The sequence below is a fragment of the Schistocerca piceifrons genome, chromosome 2 (genome assembly GCF_021461385.2).
Source record: "Schistocerca piceifrons isolate TAMUIC-IGC-003096 chromosome 2, iqSchPice1.1, whole genome shotgun sequence".
NCBI lineage: Eukaryota > Metazoa > Arthropoda > Insecta > Orthoptera > Acrididae > Schistocerca > Schistocerca piceifrons.
Window position 1 is genome coordinate 330643849 of NC_060139.1, and position 8984 is coordinate 330652832.

The 8984-nt window shown below is 43.4% G+C and overlaps 1 protein-coding gene across 1 annotated transcript in view; it reads right to left on the bottom strand.

The window, feature by feature from the left end:
* The window catches only part of LOC124776591 (probable imidazolonepropionase), a 182962-nt gene extending 174278 nt beyond the window's left edge, over positions 1 to 8684 (bottom strand). The window contains exon 1 of the mRNA XM_047251649.1: positions 8588 to 8684. The gene's annotated coding sequence lies outside the window, so the exon portion shown is untranslated. The remainder of the gene's footprint in view (positions 1 to 8587) is intronic.
* Positions 8685 to 8984: the final 300 nt, after the last annotated feature.

Consider the following 8984-nt stretch of genomic DNA (forward strand, 5'->3'; position numbering starts at 1 on the left):
AATTGTGATAACGCATTAGAAGAGAGACAACAAGCCTTTTTAAATTACAATTGTGACAAATCAGAAACCACACAACAAACATTTTTCAAAGTGAGAAAACAAACAGCTAAAATACTTAGACAAACTAAAAGAAAATACCTTAATGAACAGCTAAACACAATTGAAGAAAACTTTAAGAACCACAACACTCAAGATTTTTATAAAATATTCGCAAATCAAATCAAAGGATACACTCCACAAAATCTCTGCTTCCGGAAACAGAATGGAAAATTGGCACTAACTAACAAAGAAAATTGCCAAGAACTAGCTAAATATTTCTCACAACTCCTAAATTGCCCACAACCAAGTACAAGATTCCCCAGATTACAACCAGAACACACGAATGAGACTTCACTACCACCATCTCAAGAAGAAATTTATAGTCACATTAGAAAACTCAAAAATAATAAATCATCGGGAGAAGATGGAATTGTAGCTGAACTACTGAAAAACCTTGGTCCAAATTCGTTAAAAGAGATCACTAGCATCATCCAAGAAATTTGGCAGACAGAAAATATCCCAGAGGAGTGGAAGTGTGCACTAATTCACCCATTGCACAAAAAGGGAGAGAGATCAGACGTAAACAACTACAGAGGCATTTCACTTTTACCAGTTACCTACAAAATTCTATCTGCATGTCTCCTAAAGAGGGCACAAGAACAACTAGAACATACAATTTCAGACTACCAAGCAGGCTTTCGTCCTAATAGATCATGCCCGGAACAGATATTCAACCTTAAAACTATTTTAAAGATTAAAGCAATCAGGTCAAAACCAATAATCTGCACATTCGTTGATTTCAAAAAGGCATACGATTCCATAGACAGACAGTCTCTATGTCACATTCTCGAAGAACGAGGCCTAGACACTAAAACCCGAAAACTAATTGAACAAACACTAACAGAAACCAAATCAAAAATTAAATTCAGAGGGGAAATTTCGGAACCATTCTCAATTAAAACAGGAGTAAGACAAGGAGATGGGATCTCACCACTATTATTCAATATAGTTTTGGACAAAGTTATGAAAGAGTGGGAAGTAACACTAAGGAAACAAAGCTTTTGGAAGCCAATTGAACTAGGAAGAGGTAAAGGAAAATTGAACATCCCTTATTTAGCGTTTGCAGATGACTTGGCAATTATAACTGACAGTGAAGAAACAGCAGTAAAACAAATTGAGACACTTAAAGAATGTGCTGAGAAGGTTGGCCTGCAAATCTCCTTTGAGAAGACAGAATTCATCTGCTCAAAATTAGATATTTCGAAACTAAAAACAAAGTATGGTGAAATAACTAGAGTCAAGCACTTTAAGTATCTCGGTGAAGTTATTGAACCAACAGGACTTGAGAAAATAGCACAAAAAAACCGATTACAGAAAATCAAGAAAGCATTCGGACTTATTCAAAATATATATAACAAGAAATGTCTATCAAAAGGCACTAAAATCAGACACTACAACACAGTCATCAAACCAACAGTCACATATGCAAGTGAAACACTCTCCTTGAATAGAAAATTAGATTTACACGAAATTAAGAAAGTAGAGAGAAAAATTATTAGAAAAATCCTAGGACCACGATACACACAAGATGGATACAGGCTGCAGACTACCGAGACAACCGAAAAAATATCAAACATCGAGGCAGATATCAGGAAGAGGCGGATGAAGTTTTATGGACATATAGACAGATTACCTGGAAACAGGTTAACTAAACGTCTATTGGACTATATGACATCACTTAAGGCAACAATACCCTGGGTAACTGAAGTTAAGAAGGATTTGAAAAAGGCAAAAATTGACATAACAAACACATCAGACCGGGATACATTCAGAAGAAAAATCGACAAGTGGAAGTTTACTCCAGAGACGGAATCTAAACCTTTCCGACCAAAGTGGACCGAAGAAAGGAAGAAGGCCTTTGGGGAGGCAATGAAGAAATACTGGGAAAATAAGAAGAACATTAAGAAATGTTAATCACCTGCTTATCGTTCTCCCATGGGGACATTCGCTAATAATAATAATAATAATATCATCTGATAAATAACAATTAATTTACTCATACATAATAATTATCTTACATCTATGTCTATATCTACATACATACTCCACAAGCCACCGTGTGGTGGGTGGCGGAGGTTACCCTGTCTGTATGCCTCCGCATGAGACCCAGTTTTCATATCTTATCTTTGTTGTCCTTAAGCGAAATGTATGTTGGTGGCAGTAGAATCGTTGTGCAGTCAGTTTCAAATGCCAGTTCTCTAAATTTTCTCAATAGCGTTTCTCGTAGAGAACGTCGCCATCCCTCCAAGGATTCCCATATGTGTTCCTGTAGCACCTCAGTAACACTTATGTGTTGTTCGAAACTAATGGTAACAAATCTAGAAGCCTGCCTCTGAATTGCTTCGATGTCTTTCTTCAATCCGACCTGGTACCGATCCCAAATACTCGAGCAGTACTCGACAGTAGGTCGCACTAGCGTCCTACATGCGGCCTCCTTTACAGGTGAACCACACTTTCCCAAAATTCTCGCAATAAACCGAAGTCGATCATGGGCTTTCCTCCCACAATCCTCACATGCTCGTTCCACTTCATATCGCTTTGCAGCATTACGCCCAGATATTTAAACGACGTAACTGTGTCAAGCAGGATACTACTAATGCTGTATCCAAACATTACAGATTTGTTTTTCCTGTTCATCCTCTTTAACATACACTTTTCTGCATTTAGTGAGTGCTACCATTCATCACACCAACTAGAAATTTTGTCTACGGCATATTGTATCCTCCTACAGTCACTCAACTTTGACACCTTCTTGCACACTATAGCATCTTCAGCAAACAGTCATAGATTCCTGTTCACCTTGTCCGCCAGATCATTTATATATAGGGTGTCCCACCTCAAACCTCCCCAATTTCAAAGACCCAGGGAAAAAAACCACAGTAGATGTGACAATGAAAAATGCACCACATTGTAGACCACCTCAAAGAATTTATTTATTTATCATCAGTACACCTCTACATGTGGACCATTTGCAGCACGAAGAATATCGAGCCTATATTCAATTTCTTGCCAAGTTCTTTGTAACATTTCCTCTGTTGTTGTTGCAATCACATTAGTGATACGATATCACAATGTAGGAATATTGTCCACTTTGGTCACATACATGCGGTCCTTTACGAATCTCCACATGAAGAAATCAAGCGGTGTAATGTCAGGTGAACGTGGTGGCCAGGCAATGGGTCCTCCGCGTCCGATCCAATGGTTGGAAAATTTCCTATACAGAAACATGCGAACAGCCGTTGACCAATGTGGCGGAGCTCCATCTTGTTGAAACATGATGTTGGGTTGCAAGTCTTGTATCTGAGGGTACACAAACTGCTAGTACGTGTCCAGATACACTGACCCATTCACTGTTTGTTCCACAAAGAAGAATGGTCCAACAACTCTGTCGTGCTTTTGGCCACAACAGGCATTTCGTTTAGGGCTATCGTGAACATGTTCAATGACAACGTGCAGATTTTGCGAACCCCAAATCCGAACACTATGCCTATTAACCCTTCCTGGTAGATGAAAGGTTGCCTCATCTGAGAATGAACATCTTTCCAGGAAGCTGGCATCCATATCAATATGCTGCAGCAAATTGTTGTCAGTGTGGTTTGTCGTTCGGCGTCAGATATTGCAGAATTTGCATGTTGTAAGCACACGTACGAAGACGCTGGTGAACTACTCGATGCAAAGTTGATTGAGGTACACCACGTTGCCTAGATGCTTGACGAATTGACTTATGTGGGCTTCTGAGAAACGTTTGTCTGATGTCCTCCACTGTCTCTTCTGAAACTCAGTAACGTGCATTGCCAGAATGTTTCAGGACACTTCCTGTTGCCAGAAATTTCCTATACCATTCCTTAATTGTTTTCACATCAAGTGAACACATTCATACACACGACGATAATTTCTTTGCACAGTAATGGCGATTTTGTTTCTGCAAACCATACTACTCCTTGTGCGCACTGCTGTGGAGTCGCCATTTTCACTTCATGCGAGCATACTACATCCTGGCGACGATACTTTGCACTTCTGACGTGGGAGTACAAATTCTTTGAGATGCTCTACAATGTGGTGCATTTTTCACTGTCGTATCTACTGTGGTTTTTCTCTCCTGGGTCCTTGAAATCAGGGAGGTTTGAGTGCGACACCCTGTATCTACAAAATAGCTGCGTTCCTATGACATTTCCTGGGGCACTCCTGGCGATACCCTTGTCTCTGATGAACACTCGTCTTCGAGGACAACATACTGGGTTCTATGCTTAAGAAATCTCCGAGTCACTCACATACGCTTGCACCGTTGCTAAGAGTCTGGAGTGGGGCACTGTGTCAAATGCCAGCCGGAAATCTAGAAATATGGAATCTGCCTGTTGCCCTTCATCTGTGGTTCGCAGTATATCCTGTAAGAAAAGGGTATGCTGAGTATCACACGAGCGAGCTCTGTAAAACGGAGCTGATTCGTGGACATAAGCTTTTCTGTTCAAGAAAATCTATTATATTCAAACTGAGAATAAGTTCAAAGATTCTGCAGCAAACCGACGTTAGTGATATTGGCCTGTAATTTTGAGGGTCTGTTCTTTTACCCTTCTAATATGCAAGAGTCACTTGCGCTTTCTTCCAGTCGCTTGGGACTTTGAGCTGGGCGAGAGTTTTACGATAAATGCAAGTTAAGTAAAGGACCAATGCCGCAGGGTACTTTTTGTAAAACCGAACTCGTATTCCATCCTGACTTGGCGACTTATATGTTTCTCTACACCACGGATGCTTATTACTATGTCATCCATACGGGAGTCTGTTCGATGGTCAAATAACTGTGTGATTATACGATTCACCTGCGTGAGTGATTTCTTAAACGCGAAATTTAAAATTTCGGTTTTTGTTTTGCTGCCTCCAAAAACCACAACAGAATGGTCAATGACTGACTGGATGGGAGCCTTAGACCCGCTTAGTGGTGTTACATAGGACCAGAATTTTCTCAGGTTCTCTGCCAAATGCAAGTATCTCCACTAACCTTTGCTTGTCGTCATCTTCGGTTTCTCCTTTGAACCAAGAGTGCAAGTCTTTGTTTCCTCAGCATTTCCCGAATTTCGTTGTTAAACCATGATGCATGGGTGTGTGTGATGTCCTTAGGTTAGTTAGGTTTAAGTAGTTCTAAGTTCTAGGGGACTGATGACCTTAGACGTTACGTCCCATAGTGCTCAGAGCCATTTTTGAAACCATGATGGGTTTTTTCCGCCCTTAATTCACGTACTAGGCACATAGTTCACGAGACAAGGTTTACAATCTGTTTAAGCTTTGTCCATATTTCCTCTACACCAGTATAAGTGATGTCAATTCGCTGTCTAAGTGAGATGCCTACAAACTGCTTATCTGTTGTTTCTAGCAGAAACACGCTCCTAGTTTCCTGATTGACTAATTAACTTTCACAACCACAATTGCTATAACATTATCATCCCCATCTCTATAGTGACGCTGTCGATAAGGTCCGGCCCGTATTTTGCATAGGACTTTAAGGTTCCTGGCTTTCGATACCTGTCCTAATTTCAACCAAACAAAAAAGTCGAAAAGAATTCTCAGGTTCAGGTTTAACCTACGTTTTTACATGGGCACAAGTAGGTATTCTCGCTCTTTCTCACACGATTTTGTGGCAATCACGGGTGCGGATTCCTCGATGTACATCTACATCTATTCTCTGCAAACCACCTTAGGGTGCGTGGAAGTTGTTCCTTCTGGTTGCCGTATTACAATTATATACGAACTTCACTATAAACTTTCCCAACGCGATAAAACCCTTCAGATGTTGTCTCTGTAGATTCTTTACAGTCCCAAGGCATTTCATTATGGCCAGGGGACTTGCATTTTACGTAGGTATTCTATTATTGTGAACTCTTTAGTCGACGATTTTTAGATGTATTTTATGTAGGTTTCGATTCTACCTGGCCGCTGGAAGTTCTAGGCTTCTAGCAGTAACCTGACTGCAATGTGTTGCTCGGATGGGTGGAAGCTGTCGGCCTGTCACTTTACTCTAGACCAGGGGTTCCCAACAAAGTTTTGTCGAGGGCCCCTTCATCGAGCATGATTGGTACCTTGTCATATCACAGTATCAAGTACCTAAAAAAGCCAAATTAAGAGTCTTTTTATACGTTTTCTACTTTTGGTACTTAGAAAAAACATTGGCATATTTATTAGTGAAAAAATATTGAGCTTAAAACTTTTTCAATTTAGCCATCATTGTTATTATTAAATTTTTGATTATTGCTCAAAATCTTTGTCTTCAAATCTGGGTGTTTAGTATAACAAACTCCTTAGAAAACTAAAAATTGAGTATGAACTCAAAATGACAGTAAAAAATTAAAACTTAGTGACATCAAATGCATTATCTTCCTCTTCATCTGTAGGCCTTTCTCGTTTTAACGAACCACTTTTTAACGAACGGTCCCTTTTTAATTACGCGAACTGTAGCTTCCGCGAGAACCAACGCTTACAAACACTACTGTTTTAATACAGAATATTGAATAGGTAAACAACACGGTCTGTGAAAGCACTGGCAATAAATTAACAATGGCCGATTGTCGTCTGAAATGCCAGTTTCTGTGTAAAGTGACTATCAGTTGTGAGCTGCAAAGAGGCAGCGCGTGCAGTCTAACGGCATACAGCAGAACTACACTCCTGGAAATGGAAAAAAGAACACATAGACACCGGTGTGTCAGACCCACCATACTTGCTCCGGACACTGCGAGAGGGCTGTACAAGCAATGATCACACGCACGGCACAGCGGACACACCAGGAACCGCGGTGTTGGCCGTCGAATGGCGCTAGCTGCGCAGCATTTGTGCACCGCCGCCGTCAGTGTCAGCCAGTTTGCCGTGGCATACGGAGCTCCATCGCAGTCTTTAAAACTGGTAGCATGCCGCGACAACGTGGACGTGAACCGTATGTGCAGTTGACGGACTTTGAGCGAGGGCGTATAGTGGCCATGCGGGAGGCCGGGTGGACGTACCGCCGAATTGCTCAACACGTGGGGCGTGAGGTCTCCACAGTACATCGATGTTGTCGCCAGTGGTCGGCGGAAGGTGCACGTGCCCGTCGACCTGGGACCGGACCGCAGCGACGCACGGATGCACGCCAAGACCGTAGGATCCTACGCAGTGCCGTAGGGGACCGCACCGCCACTTCCCAGCAAATTAGGGACACTGTTGCTCCTGGGGTATCGGCGAGGACCATTCGCAACCGTCTCCATGAAGCTGGGCTACGGTCCCGCACACCGTTAGGCCGTCTTCCGCTCACGCCCCAACATCGTGCAGCCCGCCTCCAGTGGTGTCGCGACAGGCGTGAATGGAGGGACGAATGGAGACGTGTTGTCTTCAGCGATGAGAGTCGCTTCTGCCTTGGTGCCAATGATGGTCGTATGCGTGTTTGGCGCCGTGCAGGTGAGCGCCACAATCAGGACTGCATACGACCGAGGCACACAGGGCCAACACCCGGCATCATGGTGTGGGGAGCGATCTCCTACATTGGCCGTACACCACTGGTGATCGTCGAGGGGACACTGAATAGTGCACGGTACATCCAAACCGTCATCGAACCCATCGTTCTACCATTCCTAGACCGGCAAGGGAACTTGCTGTTCCAACAGGACAATGCACGTCCGCATGTATCCCGTGCCACCCAACGTGCTCTAGAAGGTGTAAGTCAACTACCCTGGCCAGCAAGATCTCCGGATCTGTCCCCCATTGAGCATGTTTGGGACTGGATGAAGCGTCGTCTCACGCGGTCTGCACGTCCAGCACGAACGCTGGTCCAACTGAGGCGCCAGGTGGAAATGGCATGGCAAGCCGTTCCACAGGACTACATCCAGCATCTCTACGATCGTCTCCATGGGAGAATAGCAGCCTGCATTGCTGCGAAAGGTGGATATACACTGTACTAGTGCCGACATTGTGCATGCTCTGTTGCTTGTGTCTATGTGCCTGTGGTTCTGTCAGTGTGATCATGTGATGTATCTGACCCCAGGAATGTGTCAATAAAGTTTCCCCTTCCTGGGACAATGAATTCACGGTGTTCTTATTTCAATTTCCAGGAGTGTATTTTCCTCTATCCAATTCTAGTTTTGCGCTAGAGTGTGCTAGTGTCAGTTGGCTCTAGGAAGATGCTAGACGCAAAAGTTAGCGTTCGCTAAAGCTCTGCTCATTCAGGAAGCGGCCAAAACAAAAAATCTGTTATCATACGAAATATATTTAATATATAATTTTTATTCTAATAGCATCTTGCGGACCCCTCCGGCATAGCTCGCGGACCCCTGGGCGTCCGCGGACCACCTATTGGGAACCACTGCTCTAGACAAAATTCACGATCGTACGCAAGTAATACTTCACTAACTATACGTTATAGCACCCACGGTCGACAAATGATTTGCTTATGCTAAGACAGAAATGCAACATCCATTCATTGAACAAGTGCGCCGTCTCATCTGTACCCATCAGCTTACAGATTTCTACGTACCTTGTCCTTTTTGTACGCAGTGGACTGGGAGTTCACGTCCGCTGCTGTTGGCCTGGCACTGTGCGAGCTGAGATGTCCGACTGGAAGGTGCGGCGGCTGAGGGAGATAAACGGCGCTAGGATTTACAGCGACCTTCACTAGCCTGTTGGCCTCGCCCGCTGCTGGGACGCACCACAGCCAAACAGAATCCAGTTCGACTCGAAGATCGGCTTGCGGAAAAGAAATATCGAATCCTCGAACAAAAGATGGATAGGGAGCCACCATAATTTAGTAAAACTGGCCAAGAGAATTATATTTGCGCAGGCGACGCTCCAGTCATACAGCGAAGACATATGAACGAGCGACCGGACCGCTTTGGAGAATTTTTATATTTTGGCTGCTCCAGTGAAAGCCGTCA